This window comes from Anas platyrhynchos, chromosome 3 (assembly GCF_047663525.1).
Source record: "Anas platyrhynchos isolate ZD024472 breed Pekin duck chromosome 3, IASCAAS_PekinDuck_T2T, whole genome shotgun sequence".
NCBI classification, from domain to species: domain Eukaryota; kingdom Metazoa; phylum Chordata; class Aves; order Anseriformes; family Anatidae; genus Anas; species Anas platyrhynchos.
Window position 1 is genome coordinate 94,983,744 of NC_092589.1, and position 23,317 is coordinate 95,007,060.

The window sequence follows — 23,317 nt, forward strand, 5'->3', positions numbered from 1 at the left end:
GTAGGTAGCAGGGACATCCACGTTCTCTGCTAACGCTCATCGCAAGTATTACCAAGATGATTTTTTTCCGAGTTTTCACAAGAGCTTTCTGCAGACACAGACGTTGAACCCAGAGTTGGTTTGTGAGAAACTGAAAAAACAAAGTAAGTCTCAAAAGTCGGATCAGTCAATCAAAATCCACTTGTGTCAGGATTTCCTCCAACGTGCACGCAGGAGCTGTACAAGTGTTTGTGGAAAACAGGCAGGAAATTCCACTGAGAACTAAAAGGAAAAGTGAGGTTTGATGGGACCCTGAGTGAGATTGCAGCTGGTGGGGTTCGGAAAGAAATCGCACTGCTCTTCACCTCTTCCTTAGCCGCTGCTGGGTGTGTGAAGTCCAGGTGTTCAGGCTGCATGGTTCAGACTGAGCCCCAGTCACCTCCTGAAGCCGTTTGCACCTCCTGCCTTCCAGCAGCACCTGGCCTGGGACAGGCAGCAGTGAAGGGACGGGCGGCTTCTATCACAGGCTGAATTTACCCCAGGTTACAGCATTGGTCTCTGCTGTAACCTTTCAGCGTTTCATCTCTCCTCCGGCTGCTGTTCATCCAGCGATTGCTCTCCCACAGCACTGAAGTAAGTGAGGGTGCCTTGAGAGTATTTCAGAACCCCGCAGCACCCCTGGGTAATCTGAAGTCACCCAGAAGCAATCTGCATCTCCCAGGTGCTCATTGAAGCATCTCTGCTTGCTGGTTGTAAGAAGGAAGGGAAAAGAGTCGATGCAGGCACTTGCGTGGCTGCCTTGGCTGGAGGAAGGGTGGTGCCCAACGTGATGTTCTTGGTGCATTTCATAACCACTGGAGAAAAGGGTTGGGATGGCAGCTCTGAATCGCTGCCTTGCAAGAATAGGTGTGTAGTTGTATCCCAAAGGGACAGAGCAGGGATGAGGTCATGGCACTGAGCCTGCTGGAGATCAAGAAGTGCTTGGACAATGCTCTCAGACACACGGTCTGAGTTTTGGGTGGTGCTGTGTGGAGCCAGGAGCTTGATGACCTTGTGGGTCCCTTCCAACTTGGGATATTCTGGTGTTGTATGATTCCTTGAGCTCAGCCTTCATGGGGTGGCATCAGCATATACCTGAAGCACCCTCCATCTATATTGTGGTCTTAGCTTTAAATGTATTTATAATACTTCATGAAATAGGCAGCTAACTGGAATTTACTTGTTGCTACGTTGTAACTTCACAGCAATAGTAAAGCTGTGACCAGATTTTGAGAATCTCAGCACAGACTAAAAGAACGATCAACTCGCTTTCTGTAACTTGTCTACTGCAAAACCACAGAGGTTGGGGATGGGAAAGTGGAGGAGATACTTTATGGCTTTCTGTGAATCACTCCATTTTGGAAACCTGATTAATAATAAATTAAATGAGATTAGGAATTCTCCTGTTAAAAGCCCAAATCTGTCTTAAGATCTGGTACTTTACATAATTACCTTCTTCCAAAAAAAGACTTAAATGCTTTAAATTGATAGTAAGAATTCCCCAAACTTTGAGGCTTTCTAAAACTGTTATAAAAAATACACTGACAGAAGTCTGAAAACAAATACTGGATCCTCTGCACTTTCGTGGCACAAAGACAAACTTCAGGATTTGATTGAGCCCCCGTTAGCGTGGGGCTCTGCATCTGTAGTAGGCTGAAGTGGGGCTCCTATTGCAAATGGCTGTGGGTAACAAGCCCTGCTCTAGGATTTGGTACCACTGTGTTCTGGGAATGTGCTTAATTGTTGGTCTTTCACTATGAATGAAATGCATGGGAACGTGGGTTATCTGAACATTGTCCTAGTGGCCAGGGTCCCAGCATGGAAAGAAGAAAATGGAATCAGCGAGGTGTCAGCTAACAGGCAAGTTCTCCGTGGTAGGAGACACTACCAGCAGGATTTAAGGGCTGTCAAACCACAGTAAGAGATAAATAACACAGTTTTATTGAACTCACTGTGTAAAGAAAGCAGTGCTGTTCTGTTTCCAGTAGTTCAAAAATGTTATTTCTGTGTTCCCAACATAAACAAGACAGGATCAGCCCCACAACCATACCAGAAGCCGATCATAAAGTCAGCCTTTTAGCATGGCCTAGGTTCTTGTATCCATAAGTTCTGTGATTCTTAGTGCAGTGATGGCACGGAGGTAATGGGTACGAAAGACGGGTTGGAAGACCAGTGGCTGTGAGCTCCATGTTGTCGGCTGAATGAGGCACATTTAGTGCTTTCAAAAGCTGGCTCGGTTCTTGGCCCCTTTACATTTCCAGTCACTTTTATCTTTCTGCATTTCTGTTTTGCCGCCCTCAAAATGGGAGGGTGTCTACAGGATATTGTAAAATGTACAGACGAAACCTGTAAGTAAGAAGTAAGAAACCTGTAAGAAAGTAAGAAATGCACCTGTGGAAGAACTAAGCATGCCTTGTGGCCTCGGCAGCTTCAGCTCACTCGGTGTTGATGAAAAGTGAGCCTCTTAATGACATGCTAATGTGCTGGATGACAGTAATTCAGGCTTTGCCTGCAGCACATCATTTTACAAACGCACAGCGATGAGGTTATGTGTGATCTTAAATTAAAAATTAATGCATTTCTTAAAAATAAACTCTGCCATGCTCAGCAGCAGCGTCTGAACCAGCATCTGCTTCTGTCAACATCCTTATGTTGGATCTTATCAATGTTTACAGGTATCTTAAGTGTGGGAGACAGAGGGACTTGGCCAACCTCTTTTCAGTGGTTTGTGGGGACAGGACAAGGGGCAATGGCCACAAAATGGAGCACAGGAAGTTCCACACAAACATGCGAAACTTCTTCACGGTGAGGGTGACAGAGCACTGGGACAGGCTGCTCAGGGAGGCTGTGGGGTCTCCTTCTCTGGAGATATTCAAGGCCTGTCTGGAGGCCTACCTGGGCAGCCTGCTCTAAGGAACCTGCTTTGTCAGGGGGGTTGGACCCGATGACCTCTTGAGGCCCCTTCCAACCCCTACAATTCTGTGATCCACCCTGTAGGAACAGCAACACGACCCACGGCCAAGACACAGCACTTGCAGGGGTTGGTGACAGCACATGGCAAGAGGACATGCAGCTGAGCACCCTCTGTGCTGTTGCACAAATAACCATGGGGACGGAAAACAAGCATTTGGGGAATACAAACCCGGCCTGCCTCATCTCAGCACAGCTGCCCCAACAGCTCCCAGGTGTTTCCAGCTCTTAAGCTGTGTGTTAGCACCTGGTCTCGTGCTAGGCCACTGGTATTTAGCTGGATGTTTGCTCTTACTGTGGGCTGGAGTGGGGAGTGGTGGTGTTAGGAGGTTTATAGCTCAACACAAGCTGAGTGGGATTTTGCAGAACAAAGAAAAGGTGCTTTCCTAACGAAAATTGCTCTCTCTGCTGAATTTGAATAACCTGTTTGCAGGCACAGAGGTGGGAGGGATGGTTAGGTTGTTTGCTTGCCTTTTTTTTTTTTTTTTTTTTTTCTTGTAGTAGTGTTCCTGGAAGACAATAGTGTTAGGAGGTTAAGTGTCCATGGGTTAGTCATCTCCGTAGAAAAAGAAGGAAGTCATATTTTTTAAGAAGGGGAATATTGCAGAGGAAAAAGGAGCTCTTCAGAAATAATGGATGAGGCAGCAGCTTAAGCGACACGTAACTTGTACAGAAATGCTTGGTAGCTGATACTGTTGAGGTATTTTTTTATGCAGATGTAAAGCCTTCTGTTAAGACTTGTTCAGAGTTTGGCTGCTGCAGATGAAGCAGTATCTGACCTGAAGCTAAAAGAGTCTTGGGGGATGTAGTTTTGTAATTAAGTGTTTCTTCTGAAGTGAGATAGTTTAAATAGTCTGAATTGCAGCTTGTGGTGCTAAATCTGCATTTTTGTATTTGAAGGTTTAAGGAAAGAGTGATGAAGGTGAATTGTGTAACTCAGCTGGCATCCTGGATGAGTAAGTACGAGCAAGTTAATAGATGTGTTCTTAACACTTGGATGATCGAATATGAGTAAGAACCCCAAACCATAAATCAGGCCCTGTCAACATCCACGGTGCTTTTGTTCCTCTGGGAAGAGGCAACCCGAGTGGTGATAGCTCTGTCCTGGCAGGAAAAGCTGACTTGAAGCTTTTTGTGGGGGTCATTACAAACTTTCCAATGGTTAGAAAAAACTCCGACACTTTTTCTTTTTTTCCCCTCTCTTTCTGGGGCTTGATCATGGCACTTCCAAATCCTTCTTTTATTGGCAGAATGATGGTTATCTAGGGACCCATGGAAGAGCTTGCATTGTCTGGGCTGTTTTTAAAGGCAATGAGTTTATAGGATAAAGTAATAACCTTACATTTAAAAGCCGATGATCCAAGGATGAGACAGGAAACAAGTGAGTTCAAAATGAGGAGGAAAAAAAATAGGCTTGTACTTATTGTAAGGAACTCCATATTTGCTGATCAGAAGAGTTTCAGACCTGGGTTGGTAGAAGTGTAATAGCATAGAACAGTGAAACAAGGTAATCGGGGGTAGATAGTAGTCACCAAAGGCTGCTACAAGGAACTGAAAGGTGAAGTAGTGAGCTACTGTCTGGAGTCCTCATTTTGCACAGACTTGGTAGGAGAGGGTTAGAAAGTGTCTCGCATGCAGTACCAGCTCTCTTCTTAAAAGGTACTGCTGGGGACCTGCTGATCAGTCTGGGCTTGAAAAAAATCATAGAAGCAATAATAAATGATGTATTGGTGGAAACTCGAATAAATATGCTGTGGAAGAATTGGTTCAACTTCTAGAGAGAAGTCACGCCTTACAAACTGCCTGGGAAGCCTTTGAAAGGCTCGGTTAGTGTGGACAAAGGTTGAGATAGACCACATGGCTTCCCGAAAAATTCAGCAAGGTTGTTCACCACGAGTTCTTGAAGCAAGCACTTATGGGATCAGAAGAAAGGTCTTAATGAGGGTAAATAGCATGCTAAAAGCTAGGAAAGACCATGGAGGAGACAGTGATTTTAATAGTTCTAACAGGAAAAAAATACATATAAAAAAGAGGCCTGCTGTGGAGCCCTTGACAGGTTTTAACACACAGCTACAGGCGCTGGCTCAGAAGTTCCCGAAGCACACATTGTTGGAAGGGTGCTCTGGAAAAAAGCATCGCTGCCTTTCTGTGATTCATCTCGCCTCCCAGGAGGCGCGCATTGCTTTCCACTGACTACCAGGGTCCCACAGTGACTAGCTCAGCCCTCGCCAACTAACTTTTGGTAGAACAAATCCCACCCCAAATTAATGAGTTTATTTCTAGCCAAGAGTAACAGGGGATGGGATTTTCACAAGTGGTTTGGAAGGTCTGCTGTTGGCTTTTATCGCTTACACACCCTTTGGGTGGACTACGTGTGTTCTAGGGATATGCAAATCATGAAGCATCCCAAAATTTAGCACTATTTCTAGTCACGTTTAGGAAATGTAAACGTGTAAGAGGGGCAGAGAATCCACTCATGTTATTACTCTGAAGTATGTTAGGTACACTGGAGCATTCTTTTGGTCCTTCAGCAGCAAACTCACATATAAGCAATTATACTCCCCACTGCATTGCTGCAAGTCACACATCCTCTGCAAGGCACAGGCAAATCCTATTCCCTTTGGGTTCCCTGATAAACCACCACACCAGGAGCTCTTAGATCCATGCGCATCACAGTAAACAAACACATCATTCAAGGCATTCTGGCAGGCCACACATGTCCTTAAGATCCAAGCCACTTAAAAATTTGTCATTGATGAGAATACCACAGTGGCGTGTTTCTCTTCCTTGTAAGTGTCCTATGCATTGGAGGAAGATAACAGAATGGGATTTTCCAAAAAAAGCCATGAGCTATTCATTACTCTGGTGTGTTTTGTTTTCTTTATTTGCATCTTGAATAAGCACAACTGAATGTGGCCATTCATAAATTTCTCTCTCTCTGGAAGGAAGAAAAAATAAAAATAATCGTTAAGTTCTGGGTGTAATGAATATTTACTTAAAACTATTTGAATAGCTTTCCATTCAGTTAGAAATGAATTCAGGGTGCAGTTTAGTATGTTTGAACTTAGGGGCATAGCATAGGCATTCATTTTAAAGCAGATTTAATTTGTTCTGTAAAAATACAATGAGATGCAGTAAACAAACCACAAATAAATTAGTCATCCAGTGCCTTTATTTTTCAAAAGGAAGGCAAAATGCTAGCAGTGAGTTCTGTTTCCACTCATTGTGTTAGTGTTTTTTCCTCACAGAGTATATTTGCAAATACTTGCTCGAGTTGTTTTGAACCGTACGGCAACCCTGTAGCATTTCCTATTAAAATGAGCAAACTGAATTTTCCAGCCCGTGTGCGTCGCTCTGCAACAAAAGCCTAAGTGATGCTTTCCCCAGCCAGATGGCAACGAGGGTGTGTGAGCTGCGGCTCCTGAACTCGGGCTGAACCTCGCGGCGCAGAATGATGCTATTATAGTCCCTGCGTAGGCTGCCGGCACAGCTGCCTCCTAGCCCGGGAGGCCCGGGCGCGTGGAAAGCAGCGGCCGGTCGGGAGGAGATTGCTCATTATTTCTGCTGATACTGGGGAAGATCATTAGCTTGACCACAGCACTTCTCAGTCTGAAAAGTCGGCTGATGTGGTCACTTAACCAGCACAGGCTTTTCTGTGTGATTTTTTTTTCTTTTCTTTTTTTTTTTTTTTTTTTTTTTTTTCTCCAGCATTTTTTACCTCTTATATGCTGCATTTGCCTGCTCTTTAATTATGGGGGCTGGGGAGATGAAATTGTGAAGAAATAATCTTTATTCTGTTTTCCTCCTCTTTTTTTCCCCTCTTTTTCTATTTTTTTTTTTTCTGGCTTATGAGGCCTTATTAAATCTTTCCAGTTTTTAGGGGAGGGGACTGTTCTTAATGATGCAAAAGAATTTTAATGCAGCTCTCGTTAATGGTAAAGCTCTTAATTACTGGTGAAAAAATCAGCCCCGTATGAGCACTTAGTATTTGGTACCTTTAAAACTTTCCACACAAGAGAGCTCCTCTTCACCTCTGAGTTTCCACTCTGTTTCCAGCGATGTGCGTATAACTCTCCAAAAATATTGCTGTGATCTCATCCCATAAAATAACCCTGGTCAGTGTTGGGCCAAATCCTCAGGCTGTATCAGCTACAGGGGCAGGAGGCTATGGCCAGCAAACATGCTCTCTGTAGCAGAAGCCATGCCTATAGGCCAGCCCAAGTGGAAACTGTCCTCCCAGGGGTAGAGGATGATGAAATATGGTAGTGTGGGTAGACCTGGTGGCTCTGCAGGGAGGTGTGAGTCCAGGCAGCTTTCATGGGGGCAAGACTTCTGAGATATTTAGGCATTCTCACCCCCAGCAATAACAGGTCCTATTTCCCCTGGGCAGACCTTGGGAAGTTTCTGCACATGTTGGATCCTTGCATCCTCTCTTTTTTTTTAATGCCCTGAGTCATATTTGTCAGGCTCAGGACTGGCTTCTTCCTTCAGTCAGTTGCAGTATCACTAAGTGATCGCAATCTCTAGAGCAAGTAACTACCAAAGTCTGCAAATAATGAGCTATTTAATTAGTTAGGATTAGATGTCAGTAATGACATAGGCTCTTGGCTGCTCTTCTGCTTCCTCTGAGCGTCTTCTCTTTGTGTCCTCCACAGAGACTTTCTGAAAGAGCATGGTAGGTGAGAATTTGTCTCCTGAAGGTGCACATGTATGACTGTGCAGTGAGTCCTTAGCCCTGGGTACTCTCGGAAGAGATGAAAGTAGGACCATCCGATCACCTCTTGTGTCCTGCTGTTTTAGGGAAGTAGGGTTTGTACTACTTTGTAGAATCACAGAATATCCAGAGTTGGAAGAGACCAACAAGGATCACTGACTCCAACTCCTGGCTCCACACACAGAAACACCCAGAAATCAAGCCACGTGTCTGAGAGCATTGTCCAAACATTTCTTGAGCTCTGACAGGCTCAGTGCCGTGACCACTGCCCTGGGGAGCCTGTCCCAGTACCCGACCACCCTCTGGGTGCAGAACCTTTCCCTAACCCCCAGCCTGACCCTCCCCTGTCCCAGCTCCATGCCGTCCCCCCCGGGTCCTGTCGCTGTCCCCAGAGAGCAGAGCTCAGCACCTGCCCCTCCGCTCCCCTCGTGAGGGAGCTGCAGGCCGCCATGAGGCCTCCCCTCAGCCTGCTCTGCTCGGGGCTGAGCAAACCAAGGGACCTCAGCTGCTCCTCATATATCTTGCCCTCTAGACCCTACACCATTTTTGTAGCCCTCCTTTGGACACTCTCTAATAGTTTTATGTCCTTTTTATACTGTGGTGCCCCAAACTGCATACTGTACTGGATGTGGAGCTACCCCAGAGCAGTGTGGGACAGTCACTTCCCTCAACCAGCCAGCAGTGTTGTGCCTAAAGCACTCTAGGACACGGTTGGACCTTTTTGCTGGCAGGGCATGCTGCCAACTCAGATTCAGCTTGCTGTTAATCAAAGCACCCAGGTGTACCTTACCTTGTAGGAGTGACTGAGTAATGGGACTCAGCCCTGTAGGATATGGCTTGTTCTTTTTTAATCTTTCATCAAAGGCAAGACTGTATGTGTGGTAAAGATTTCTGATTTAGTAGTGTTTATTTATAAACAAAGCTTCTTAATTTTTATATTGAAAGGACTATTGAAGATGCATTCTTTTTTTTTTTTTTTTTTTTTTTTTTTTTTTTTTTTTTCTCCAAATGGAAGGTAGTATGTTCTTTGATTCGTTTCCTTTCTTCTTAGTATCTGCCCCAAATTTAGAAGGAATTCCTCTAAAAGCTGTCTTTGAAAAAGATAAAATTTCCTTTTTGCAGAAAATGCCATTGTATGGAAAAGAGCAGAACAGTCTGCTGTAATTTTATTAACCATGATTTGAATTAAACTAGTTTCGGCAGAGAAGACACATACATAGTGCAGACCTATGCTTTTGTTTTCCTAAGTTTTCCTCTGTTTTATTTTAAGCTTGTCTAGTGAAACACTGGTAGTACTATAATATTATCCAGGAATTTCCTAAATAGCAATGCAAAATAATAAGGTGGATTACCAGCCTAGAGTTGTGTTTTTTGCTATCAAAATGTCAGAGATGGGAATCTTTTCCTTGTCCTAGATACGTGGCTTGTTCTATATAAAAGTGTGTTTTTATATTATGTCTTTATATATTAGTAGTCAGCCTCTGGCCCTGAATGCTATGTTCTGTTATTAAACTCTAGGGTATTAGATGTGGCCTCCAAATCTACATAAATAAAGGCAAACATTTTCAACTGAGTGGAGTAATTAAATGTTTTCCAGAGAGTCTGAGTCCAGGCAGAGTGATGTCATTCAACTGTTTTTTAAAAAATAAATAAACTCTGAAAAAATACATCACTGTGCAATAATTATATAGGCACAATTGCTAAAGTACTGAAAACATTTAGAAACACCTGTTGAATGGGCAGTATTTTAGGCAGCTGCCTTAATGCAGCCTTGATTTGTCGAGTTCTGTTTTGGGGGTTGTTGGTTTTTTCAGGTTAAGTGCATGTGTGTATGATTACCAGAGTGAGGTCATTTGCAGTCCAGCACCCGGCTGTGTACATGGTTTGGAAGGTAGAGTTAGAGATAAAAATCAGTTGGATTAAAATCCAAGAGGAGAACACAGTTTTGTTGTGATATTAACTTGCAAGGAAATATTTTTGCTGTAAATTATACTGTGTAAACTCACATATGTAGTCCCAGACTGAAACACCAGCTGTGTCTATCGCTGAAGAGATTTAGTGAACAATGCATGTCGGACAAAATTATAGTATAATTTATTCATACCTCTTAGAATAGCAGAAGTAAAGCTGTAATCCATGTGCCTGTAGACAAAAGATTTTGTCCTAGTTTGTATCCTGTCCAAGGATGCTATATCACAGTGAGAAAAGGCTCTTGTGAAGGATGATAAAGAAGAAGTATATTAAAGCATAAATCCTAATTCACAACTGAAATAAGCGTGCGATTCAGGTAGAAATAGCTGACGAAACCTGTCAAAGCATGAGCTGCTAGTACTGTAGCACAAAGCTTTTTTTCTTGACTTTGAGGTTTTGGGTGTGTTGGGGGTGAGTTTGGGATTGACTTCATCAGGCCTGGAGAAAGATGGCTAAAAATCAAGTCTCATTTATATTTTTTTTTAAGTCAGTGTTTAGTTGTGTTTTCTGTCAAGATCTTTTTTCTGACTGTGAGGAGACAATGGCCAGAAGAAAACAAGGAGTCTCAGATTTAATGTCATATCTTGCAATAGCTCTTACTTGGCAGGGATCTATTCTGGCAGTAAAGAAGATGAACAGCATTTCTTCAGGCTGATACAGCATCAGGAGATTGTTTGCTCAGTGATGTTGCAGAATGGTGTAAAGACACAAGCTAATGTTTCAGGCTGAAAGTTCTCAGGACATTTCTTGAGCTGGTATTTCTTGATGCAGCTCTTATGTGCAGCAAGGCACTAATATAAAGTACTTATATTGGTGATAATTCTGTAGTAAAATAAATGGCAAATTACTGGAAATCTGAAAAATATGTTATGTGATAGTTTCCTGGCTAGTACTGGTTTGCCTCAAAAATGCTTTGGTGATGCTATACTTCCAACAAACATTAATATAATAAAACACACTCTGTGCGCAGTGCTTCTGATGGTGACTGTTCTCTCAAATCTCTAGCTCTTTGTTGTCTCCTCTGGTGAAGTGGTTACGGCACTTTGCCAGCACTGTTCCTCTCTCTCTCTAAACTGAAGACTGTATCTACAGTGGTGACTAGCAGAGTTGGCAAGAATAGAAAGGACATTTCTTGCTCATAGGGGACTGTTATTGTTATTCTTGTTCTTGGATTTCATGGTTCTGGGTGGAAAAATTGTAGTGAGTATTTAGCACTTCTGCTCCCTGTAATGAGTGAAACCAAGAGATGAAATTCTGTGTAAGAATATGAGTCAATATATGTAAGTGCTTTGAAAAAAAACAAAACAAAACAAACAAAAAAAAACAGATAAATGGAGATCTAATTTTAATCTTCAGTAGTATGCCTCAGGTTATTTTTTCATGTTCATCTATATGTCTTCCCAGTACATCACAAGCAAAGTTCAACTTGAGAATGGAATTTAAATTGTACTGAAGCACTTTTTATTTTTTGTCTGGTGAGACCAATTGGTGGTTGATCTGGAAAGGGATAAATATTCAGTGCATTTCCAAGTTGTCTTTTATGCTAGAGATATCATGTTATCTAAGTTTTGCTCCAAAGTTATATTTAAAATTAAAATTAAGAAGATGAGAAGGGGAAAATACCTATCTGAAAAATGTGGCCCAAAGAGAAACAAAATTATCTTTGAGCATTTGCAAAAGCTAGCATGTACCAAAACTGTCTACAGGGTAGAAGTGTTCAGTCCTTATGAGAAGTGTTGTAAATATGTGTCATTGTGGCACTGCTGGTCTCTTATTTTGGTAATTCTAACCTCTGCAGAGTACTGGTATGCTCTTACCATTTTATAACCAAGATAGATAGCTTAAGACTAGAAAGAAGGGAAGTAGGAATATGCTGGTTTTGCGGATAGGAAATGGAGAAACGGATTAAGCAATTTGCCTGGGAATATTCAGGAAACTTGCTGGCAGATCAGGAAACTGGTTCAGTACACTAATCCTCATTGAGTCTTCAATCTGTAAAGAACATCCCTCTCTTTCCAACACAATGTTAATTGATATGTCTGTTTAGAAACCTAAGTTATGTCTTCCATGTCTGGAAGCACATCCTCAGTTACCTAAAAACTAAATTATGCTTAATTTTAAAAAACAGTTAAGTGTCACTGTTTGCTTACCACTAGTTGATAGAGAAGACATTGGATATGTTAGGTACAAGTGGACGAGTCAAGCAGTAACACTACACTGTGCCCATCAAGTGTTTCTGCTAGGGAACACAGGCTAGAAGGGAACACAAACATGAATATGAATTTATCTTTCAGTTTGGGACTCTGGAATGTTTCTGTTTTAATAGCGTTCTAATAAAATCAAAACACTGAATCTTTCCCAGCAAAGTTATAAATAGAAAGTAGGCACACTCCTTGTTATACAGAAAGATAGACTCCAAAAGGAGATTGTTCACAAAATGGAAAAAATCCAATTAAAAATGCTGACATTTACTTGTATCTCAGAGTTGCCACACTTCTGCTCAAAACCAGCTGTTGTTTCTCCTTCGTTTTCCCGTGTAATTGATTTATTTTCATGACTGAGAACAGCATGGTGCAGCATGAACAAGACAAATGGCCTTTCTGTGCAGTGGCCCCATCGTGCCTCTGATGGGTGAGCTGATGGTGAACACACAGAAATGGGTTCATCTTAAAGTCTAGGTGGCCTGAGCAGCTTTGTGGCTGCAAACCATACAAGCAGAATCTACTAGTAAGGTCAAAATGTACTTCTGTTCCTGTGTTATAATCCACATCATGTCTCTGGTTCCTGGACTTGCTCTGCGCATGATACAAAACTGGAAGGAATAGCTAATGCATCAGAGGACTGTGCTGCCATTCACAGGGACCTTGACAGGCTGGGGAAATGGGCTGATAGGATCCTTTTAACAAAGGGAAGGGCAGAATCCTGCACTTGCAGAGGAATAACCCAAGGCACTAGGATGGACTGGGTACTGATCAGTTGGGAAGTAGGTTTGTAGAAAAAGACCTGGGTGTCCTGCTGGACAGCAGGTTGACTGTAAGCCAGTGATGTGCCCTCCTGGAAAAGAAAGCCAACAACCTCCTGAACTGTAGCAGGTCAACGAGGTAATCCTTCTGCTCTGCTCAGCTCTGGTGTGGTCACGCTTGGAGTGCTGTGTCCAGGCCCTGGTTCCCCAGTACAAGACATGGATGTAACAATGCAGCCAAGAACTGCAATTATGTAGGGACTGCAGCATACATGGAAAGCCTGAGAGAGAAGGGGCTGTTAGATTTGATAAGAGAAGGCTCGTGAGGGATTTTGTCAGTGCGTATAAATACCTGATTGAGAGATGATGGGGATAAAGAAGATGGAGGCAGATTTGCCTTAGTGGTATCCTGGGAAAGGACAAGGGGCAAAATCTGAAACATGAATCTGAAACGAGAATACTTAGAGGAAACTTTTTGCTGTGGAGGTGACTGAACACAGGAGCAGGTTGCCAAGAGGAGCTGTGGAGTCACCATCCTTGGACTTGTTCAAAATCTGACTGGACATAGTCCTGAGTGACCTGCTGTAGCTGGCCATGCTCTGAGCAGGGATGGTTGGGACAGATGATCTTCACAGATCTCTTCCAACCTCAGAGGTTCTGTGAATTTTACCATCAACTTTAGAACATACAATATCATATTCTTAATAGTATCTGATATTCATCATGCTACCAAAGCTAGGAGCACCAGCTACAGTTATGGATTCCAATGAGCTGTCAATACAGATAGACATAGCTTAGGACTATAAAAAATAATAATAATAATAATAAAAAAATTACTGAAGGTAAGCTGCAAGCCCTATCTTCCCTATTCCTTGCACAGTGCTCCATTCACAACACATTTTTTTCCCCTCAAAGTATGCTCTGGATTTTGTTTCAAGGTCTGTATGGGTAACGAATGAGATATGAATGCACAGATCTCACTTGTTATAAATATACTATTAGAGATTATATTTCTGAACCAAATTTGCCCTCTATTCAGTGCTTGCAGAAACAGAGGTACATTCATGCTGCAAGAACCTCTTCAAAGATCTATTCACAGCCACTCATGGGAAGTGCTACATCTCCAAGAATGTGTGAGAGAAAATCACTCTAATTGAATGCATGAGTAACTAACTGACTGCCGGATTGTGGCCGACCTTTGTTCAAGCCCAAAGTTGGACATGTTCTGCTGGGAGCAAGAAGACATTGCTGGGCCATCTGGTCCTCTTGCTCTCTGCAAGTAGCCATGAGAACTGAAAACAGGACTCCATGTAATAGAGAGCATTTATTCTGCTAAAGCACCTCCTAAATACAGTTTCTATGTATATACAGAGCTGTAGGTACTCAAATAGAGTTGAATATCTTAACATTTGTCTAAGAAAGAAAAGTTTCTAAAGCACTGGGGTTTAAGGCTACTCTGGGGCACCAAACTGCTGCGAAAGGCAAGTGTCAGATTCATTTACTGAGTTCTTTTGACTATTTGTCTCTCTAGGTATGTAGTGGTTTTATGTGGCAAGGTTTTGGTAGCAGGAAGCCATAGGGGTGGATTCTATGAGAAGAGTCTAGAAGCTGCCCCGTGTTAGGTAAGGGCCCTGCTGCTGGCCAGAGCTGGGCCAATAAGTGATATTGTTTGCACATCTGTGAGAGCATATTTAAGAAAGGAAAATAATAATAAAAAATAAATAAATAAAAAATGCTGGGGAACAGCAGCTGGGAGAGAGTGAAAGGAGTGAGAAGCATCCCTACAGATGCCAAGGTCAGTGCAGAAGGAGAGAGGTGCTCCAGGCAGGCAGCAGCAGTTCCCCTGTGGCCTGTGGAGAGGCCCCTGGTGGAGCAGGCTGTCCCCCTGCAGCCCATGGGTCCCACATGGAGCAGATCTCCACGCTGCAGCCCGTGGAGGAGCCCCTGGTGGAGCAGGTGGATGTGGCCTGGAGGAGGCTGCAGCCCATGGAGAGCCCCCGCAGGAGCAGGCCCCGGGCTGGAGCTGCAGCCTGTGGAGAGGAGCCCCCGCAGGAGCAGGGGGGCTGGGGGGAGCTGCTGCCTCTGGGGGACCCGTGCTGGAGCAGTTTGCTCCTGGGGGATAGACCCTGCGGGACGGAGCCATGTGGGAGCAGTTCTTGAAGAGCTGCTGCCTGTGGGCAGCCCCTGCAGGATCAGTTCAGGAAGGATGGCATCCCGTGGGAGGGACCCCACGTGGTGCAGGGGCAGAGAGTGACCATGAAAAAGTGGCAGAGATGAAGTGCCATAGACTGACAATGTATTCTTTGGTCTCTGAATTTCATTGGAAATTGACATGTCCACTTGAACAAAATTTGGCTTTAGTTCCCCTTTACTTCTGTGGGAAATTATGCTAATTTATAATACATATGTGTGACTTTTGATCCTTAGATGTAGAGGAATTCACAAGTCACCATGTATTTTTAAATATGAGCTTTGGTTTCACTCAATATTTTTGCTTGCTTACTGTACATCTTTCATTTTCTCTTCTTCCACTCTTAAAAGCTGATCTACTCATGCTTTTCTAGAAAACAAAAACAAAACCAAAATCCCCACCCTGATGGATTATGACTAATAATGCAAAGCAATCATACAGAATATGAAATGGGATGGTCAAAGGCAACAGGGTACCAAAGGATGCACTTCCGCTGTTCATTAAAAACGTACAAATCTGCTTCAGGAGATTTGATAAACATTGATTTTGCTTGTGAAGAGTAGAAGATAAAAAAGCAGCCCCCCTCCTCTTTTTCTGCAAAATGAAAGGAACTGATGTAATTGTTCTAAATTCAGTACAATGAAGTGCTATCGGACCACTGCCAGCACTGTATTTCCTGCCAGTGTCTGCTCCTCCAATCAGTTTAATTATGAGCAATTGTTTGGGTTGTGCTGTGAAGAAATATTAGAGAATGGAAAAAAGAACATACTTCAGGTCATTATTTTGTAACTGATTCATGGTTTGGCAGAAACCATTAACTAGATTTTATGCTTTACAACACTGTAATAGTATCAGCGTGGATCAACCTTGCCATATAAGCACATAGAGCACAAATCCACCATTTATTTTGACAAGGTTCTGGTTGAAGCATTTGAAAAATGCTGAAATAACATCAGCCATTGGCTAGAATTTTAGGTTAATCTTGTGTCTGCTCTTATCCAAGGGATCTAAGCAGGCCATGAAAAAACTGGCTATTGTTAATGCCTCCTATGTTTATCTGTCATGTCAAATTTTGGTGATGATTTTTCATGTGCTTGACGCACATCTCATGTCTTGCTGCTACATGCAGAGGCATTCTGTAATCCTAGATTGGTTCTTCTGGAGGCACAGAGTAGGGGAAGATGGTACTTTCTCCAGCATGCAAGGTTGCTCTTCTTCTGATATGGTGGGGTTTGTTTGTTTTGCTTTGTTTTCTTTTGTTTTGTCTTCCTGGGATGCTGAAGGCTTACCTGAGCTAACTGGATTGCTCAGGAAGTGAGTGCTGGTTAAAGTGCCCCTCAGCCTGGGTGGAAAGGGGTGAGTACAGACTGGTTAGGGTGGTTACTTGGGCAGAGCTTCTGTGCCAAATGGTTTTGCTACAGAGTTCTGCAGGACAAAACCCAAAATGCCAATTAGCACTGCTTGGCAGCCTGGTCAGCTGCCAGGACAGGAGCCAGCTGGGTATGGCACGCAGTGCTGGAGGTGAGGAGGGCTTCACACTGCTGGTGCTTATTTAGCCACCCTTGGTGTCATTCCTCTGCAAGCAAGGGATTTTAGATTTCAGGCTTTGTCAGATAATATTTACCAGAAAAGCTGGAAAAAGAATCCCTTGGAACACAGAAGATGCAGAATTTATAACACCTGTGGCAAGTGTTAGTTTTCATGGGTTCATGCCTAGATCTGATATATGACATGCTGCAACAGCGTGCTCCCTCCAGGAATGTAACATAAACTAGCCTGATCTGGATCCTATTCCAACAGAAAACAAAAGATGCACTTGTTTTCAGATTTGTTAATGGAAAATATTCTTTTTCCACTCCGATTTGCCTTATGTACACTCCTATGCTTTCTGATACCAAAGTGAATCTTGGATAACTAGCGCATCTCTCCTTGCACTGAGTAATATGGGATAAAAGCAAATAAATTGGGTAAATGCCACAGGTGACACTTTACATTTCTGCTGTCTTTAGGTTATGCACATTTCTTAGATGTAGTTTAAGTCTGCAGAATTCAGTGGGTACAAGGATTCAGCTCCTTGTAAAAACAAGGGGATCCCGCTGCAAATTATTCAAGACTGGGTCAGCTCTGATTCCACAGTTACAATGTGAGCAACGGTAATTTCTGGCAATGAAGTTCTGCATTTCACCAAGTACAGAAATAACAGCTACAGAAATTGTTCTGCATTTGGATGCTATGTTTAGTATTTCCATGTATCTGCAAAATCCACTTAGCCTGAAAATGTTATATGGTAGACATTTTAAATGCAAGAGAACATATTTGCCTGACTAGGTGGTGTACCTTTGTTACTTAAGTGTGACTGGGAAAAACATTTTCCACTAGGAAGTCATGTTTCCTGTGAATATGAAATCCATCCCTTCTTGTAGAGATGTAACAGAAGGAAAAGTAGCACTGGTCATTAGCAGGGCACGGAGACTGGGGAAAGAAAACTGATGTTTGGAAAAGTAGGATCAGAAATGTAAGGGGAGATAAGGAGATGAGAGCATGTGATGTGTCATAGATCTTACCAGAGAAGAGTAGAGAAGAAGAGGATTAAAATCTTACCATCCTAAATCAATTCAATCTAATAAAACCATGAAAAATGATTGTGTTGCTGCCAATGACATAGCTAATGAGTAAGGGCAGAGGTGGGTTTCATAAAGAACTTTCCATTACTACGAATGTTTTTAAGCATTGTATTTTGACAACAGTCTAAAAATAGAATTATTTATGGTGCCAGATTTATAAGTGCTTTATTTTTTCCAGCTGTACCCTTACAGAGTTGCCCAGAAAAGTCACAGATTTGAGGGCATGGCGATCGTCTGCTCTGTTGCCTTGTGCTGTTACCTTCTTCTATGGTACCCTCAGAAATGACAGAAATAACGAGATTTATCCAGGTTTTCAGTAGTCATTTACCAGCCTGACAATGCTGCTTAACATGACTTGCTAACTGTAAGCTTTTAGCCGCATGGGAAACTGTCCCTGACATCCTCTGGCTGTTCAGTGTTGAACCTCAGCTTTTGTGTTGCCTCATCAATGGGTTATGTGATATCCTCACAACTCTTTGCTTTTGTTTGTGCTCAGCTGCCTCTTTTCCTATACCATTTACAAGTGCATTGAAAGGCACATGTCCCTACAGGTTAATAACTCCACCGCAAAAGCTTTTTTTTCATTTCTACCTTTCCTCCTCCATCCCCTAAAAATAATACTAATAATTCATAAAGGATCTCCATTCTTCCTTAATGCCAATCTGGGTTTATTAGGACTCTTTGTGAAGGACCTTGTTACAAGCAGCCTGGAAATCCAAGAGAACTGCTTCAAGTACCTTGCTCCAGCAGTAACTCTAGGAGTTTGTTGAGGCATGACTTCCCTTTTTCCTAGGAACGCTCTTCCTCAGGCTATCGTATTTGGCAGTGTGTCCGCTGATTCTATTTCTTGCTGCAGTTTCTACCAATTTCTCAAATCCAGGGGTCAAATTTACTGGTTAGAAATTCTTCAAGCCACACAGACCTCTGAAAAATTAACCCTGAATTTGCCAGTTCACATTTTTCTGCTAATGTAACTGTTCCATACAGTAGCTGAAATTGGTTGTTACCACTAACGAAGAGTTTTAGTCCCTATATAGCAGTTCCCAAGAAAGATTTATTTGATCTTTGCATATAGCTTAGTATATAAGTGATCTATAGCATATACAGTGTACGACAGGAATTAGACTTCTGCTGAGAGTCACCCTCTGTGTTTACACCAGAGTTATGCAGTGCCTGAGAACAAATATCCAGTCACATCCATAGTGTTAAGCTGTTGGGAAGGTCTCTGGTGTGGTTTTGGCCTCAGATAACTTTTACCCTTGTTAACAATTCTTGGTCACAGATTGGGAGCTGGGGGCAGTCTTCATCCTGTGCTAACAGCTGATTTGGATGCAGCCTGCTGTTTTGGAGAGCTGTTTTAGTGGGAGGGTTGGGAGCTGCTCCATGGCAGCTGTGTGGGGAACAGTCCCAGTTGTGGCCGCTACACAGCCACAGGCCCAGTGCTCAGCGTGTCATGCAGGGGACTCTGCTAGGCAGCAGCCTACAACAGCTGATGGGTGATGGGTTGCTCATTTTTCTTCCAAAGAACATCTCAGCAAATCCCAGCACATCTCCCACGAACAGCCGAGTGCACTGTAGTTTATTTGCGGTCTTATTTATACTTCACAGTCTTAGTAAGAGGTCATTTGGCTCTTGTGCTCTCCCCCATCTCTGTACGGTGATTTCTCCTGAAAGCTGCCACTGCGCAGTGCTCGTCTGCACGTGTAGCTGCTCGCCTTGCTCATCGGCGCGGTTTCCTTGCTCCACGTAAGGTGCCTCGCTCTCCTCCGGCAGCGCCAGCTGCATGCGTGTGGTTCTCAGCTGGGGGCCACATGTGTTTTGGATTTGGTACTTGGTCTCTTCAGTTGATTTTTCCCTGTTGTTCAGTCTGATTACAGAGTCCTTAGTTCTGCCCTGATGCACTGGGATAAACACTCCCATCCTCACGCTGTGCTCGTACACAGTGATTGTGTTCATTATTGTGCTCATCTCATTTTTTCTGACTACGCTACTCACATTCATAATATTTTATAGATCCAATACAGTGCATTGACTGATTTATATTTCTAATGGTTTTAGAGAGCCTTTTTTTTTCTTCAGAAGACTCCTTAGTTTCATCTGATTTTCACATGTTTAAAATAGACAAAAGTCTTTGAGCTGTGCTGATACTTTCTCTCACTCTTTCCCCATGTCTTTTTCCCTGCAGCACTCTTTGCCCAGTCACCCAGTGAGTAAGCTCATCTACCAAATCTGGTCTTCCTAAAAGGACAAGGGGGCCTCCAACAACTCCTCCATACAACAGAAAGCAGCAGCTACCTGTGTAGGCACCCACAGGCAGGTCCTTCCTACCCAGACCACTTGCCTAAATTTAACAAGATTTAAACTCCAGAGAGATATCCCAAAGCATCCTTTCTTTCCTTCTTGGGCAGCTAATAGACCTGAACTGTCCTCTATCACATGCTGATGCTGCAGTATGAGGGATAGCTGCAGTGGGAGCACACCAAGGGCCGGACCCCCACCAGAGGAGCAGGGACGTTTTGTGCTGGCTCCAGAGGGGAAGAAGAGCAGCTGTGTGGCTGTGCCTGGCCAGTGTGTACAGCCCAAAAGGAAGATTAATTGACAATCTGGAAGCATTAAACTACCCCTGAGACCCAACCTAATATCTCTATGCAGGCCGTTGGCCTTACAATATAAAATCAAAACTTGTCTGTTTTCATATCCTGTCTCTGCCACTGGCCAACAGCAGATGCTTTGGCTAATGATGTTTATATCCTGACCATCTTGCTGAGTTAGTTGGTGTTGCTAAAATGACAGTTTACTGTTCAGTACATAACTTAAGATCCATGGAAAAAAACCCACTATGTAATACATTACACATCAGATAGTGTAAGAGACCCTCTGGGTACTACTATAATACAAATGATTTCAACCTGCCAGACTATTTATTGCAAATGATTTTTTTTTTCCCCAAAAAATAATGTAGTGCCCACAGAGTCCTTTTCATGGATTTCTCAGTCACTTCTCACCTCAAGCTGTCAGCTGGAGTGTAAACCCTGCAAGGCAGACCAGCTTTTCAGCTTTGTGCATATTTTTTTTTTTTTTTTGTGTTTTACAATATTCTGGTTTTATAATACTTTTTTGTTGGTTGGGCTACTTTACTATGCAAATCTATAAATAAAACAAAAACTGCTTAGGTCTCTTCAATGCTCTTATCAGAAAAATGATGTATTACAACATAAATAGTAAAAAAAGGCCTCTTTTTTTTTCTAATTATAGAGCAGTTTTCCACAAGCTTAGCAATGGAAATACTTGACTGTAGGAATCTTATGGTTTTGCTTTTGGGGGTTATTGGCTCATGATTCAAATTCAACTTCTGCCTTTTAGTTCATTTTTCTGGTTTGCCTCATGAGAGGAATTCTCTGTTTGTTTGCAACCTGCTGTCTAGCTGAATATGTGAAAAATGTGAAAATAGAGTTTTATGAGATTTCTAATAGACTTTATTTCTGATCAGGACTTCTTCACAAACATAGATTTTTTGTTGTTGTTGTTGTTACATCTATTTTTTAAATTCATGCCTTCTCTCTGCTGTATCTTCTTGCTTTGTTCTGATGTGTCTCCTATCTAAACTGAAAAAGCTCCAGCCTTACAAAAATGCAATGCTATTGCTTCCATGTCCTAGGTGAAAATGCAAGTCCTTGGAACAAGGGCCGGGCTGGGTGTGCTGCTCTCTCCCCTGGGCACTAACCTGCCTCCCATGGCTTTCCAGGGAGAGCTAGCTCAGAAGCTGAAACCCCTCAGGGAGAAGGAACAGGATAAGATCCTAGACCTGAAAAAGAAAGTGTGTGAGAAGAGAGGCCCGGAGTTCAACAACTGGATCAATGCCTAGGATGTGTGCTACCACGTGGATCAGGTGGAGGAGATTAAGTACAGTGTGGACAACAATCTGCTGAAGGAGTACTTCCCATGCAGGTGGTCACCATGGGCCTGCTGGCCATCTACCATGAGCTGCTGGGGCTCACCTCCTATCTGGAAGAGAAGGCTCAAGTCTGGCATGAGGATGTCCAGCTTTACACAGTGAAGGACACCTCCTGTGGGGGGACCGTCAGCAAGTTATGCCTGGACCTGTAGCCGTGGTGAGGACTTGAGCAAGCCAAAATGAAGGAGAAGGGTTGTGGCAGTGGGATCAGAGCCTACCATGTGCCTGGGTCATGTATCTACTGTGCTCCACGTAGGGTTAAATGATTCCTTGCTCTGAGATGGCTGTGTTGATGGTCTGGATCTTTCCTAGGCAGAGTTTGCCAAGTTCAGCAGGACACAAGTGGAGCACGACTTTGCTGAGGCACCATCAAAGATGCTGGAGAGCTGGGTGTGGGGGAAGGAGCCACTGCTGTGCATGTCCAGGCACTGCAAAACTGGAAACTTGGTCCCTGATGACCTGCTGGAGAAGCTCATTAAATCCCAGCAGGCAAACACAGGTGGGTCCCTGTGGAGGCTAATATCCACATCAACAACCAAGAGCTTCTTGTCAGCCGTGGCGCTCACCACACAGATGTTTGCAAAGAGACGTGCTGGGAGAAGTCCAGCATGTTCTGGTGGACTTGAAAGACAGCAGATGGATTACAGCAAAGGCAATAGCTTCATGTCCCAGAACTGCTTGTGAGCAGTGGTGTACATGGTCAGTCTGTGTTAATTGAGAGCCAGCTGGACAGCCTGGACCTGCCTGCCTGCACAAGGGAAGAGCTGCTGTCCTCAGACCAACCTGGAGCTGTCCTTGCTGAGCAGCAGTCACCCGCAGTGCCTGTTCTCTCCTTGTTCACTGCCAAGCTTGCTGACCAGATCTGTCCACTGATTTCCCACTACACTCAATCTTTCCTACAAAACTTGCAGGAATTTCATGCCCTTGAGACCCCAGCTCTTTCACCAGATGCAGCTGGTATCAACAGCCTCAAGAATCATGCATGTCTCCTTCCCTTAGGGAGCCTGGCTATCATTAAGACACCTTTACTGCAGATGCCTCTCTAACACTGTGCTGCCCCAGGTGTGCTCTGTCCTGACTTATTTCAATTTCTGAAGTGAAAAAAGCAAGCACTTTCCCTGCCATCATCTCTGCAAAACCTCAAAGAAGACAACAAAGGCACTTCCAGGAAAGTCCTGGCACACAAACTATGCCCATGGGCACATGGACTCCTAAGGAACCAGAGTGCTGGAGGCACACAGCAGCCATACGATGTTGCAGGCACCACTTACCCTGTCAGTTATGACAGAAACCTGGCTCCACCCTGCTCCATCCCCACTGCTTGGCCCCTGTGCCTCTGGCAGGGGCATCTGGCACAGAGGGGAGGGGACCACACAGCAGTGTGTGGAGTTTGGGGTGGTGTGAGACCATGGTGCTCCTGTGTAGGCCTTGTGGGCTGCCCCTGTCCCTCTTGTTCCCTGTCCCCATGCCAGGTTTGTATGTGTGGATGTTGCAGCTGGAGGACAGCTTTTCTGTCAGAAGCATCTTCGGTGCCCAAAGTCACTGGCTTTGCAGATGAACCTGAGAAATTTACCTCTTTGAAAGGTTTGGCCACTTCTCTCTTGGCATCCAAAGGACAAAGATAAAATTGCTGAAGCTGAGGGGTGGTGCACCAAGAAAACAGTCCTGTGAAGCTGAAGGATCACCACCCTTCTGATGGGACTGCTGTATCCTCTCTGCTGGAATCAGGTCGTGATGTTGGACTGAGGATCTGAAACAAGTCTCCTCTCTAGGGTCAAAAAATTAAAATAGAGCTCAAGGGAAAGAAAATTTATACTACACAAATTTCAATGGCTGATTATTAACCATTGGCCCCTGCAAAGTCTAGAAAAACAGTACCTGTTGAACTCAGCTCTGAGTTCTGTAAATGAGG

General features: G+C 43.6%; 1 long non-coding RNA gene across 2 annotated transcripts in view; it reads left to right on the plus strand.

Moving 5' to 3' along the window:
- Window positions 1-1,401: 1,401 nt before the first annotated feature.
- LOC106017074 (uncharacterized) overlaps window positions 1,402-23,317 on the plus strand; it is a 31,615-nt gene continuing 9,699 nt past the window's right edge. Inside the window, exons 1-3 of one of the 2 annotated variants that reach the window (XR_001190276.5) lie at window positions 1,402-3,366; window positions 3,889-3,944; window positions 6,328-8,023. This is a non-coding gene — a long non-coding RNA (uncharacterized lncRNA). Of the gene's footprint in view, window positions 3,367-3,888; window positions 3,945-6,327; window positions 8,024-23,317 lie in introns of those variants that run through there. The other variant, XR_011808535.1, reaches the window with a different exon arrangement.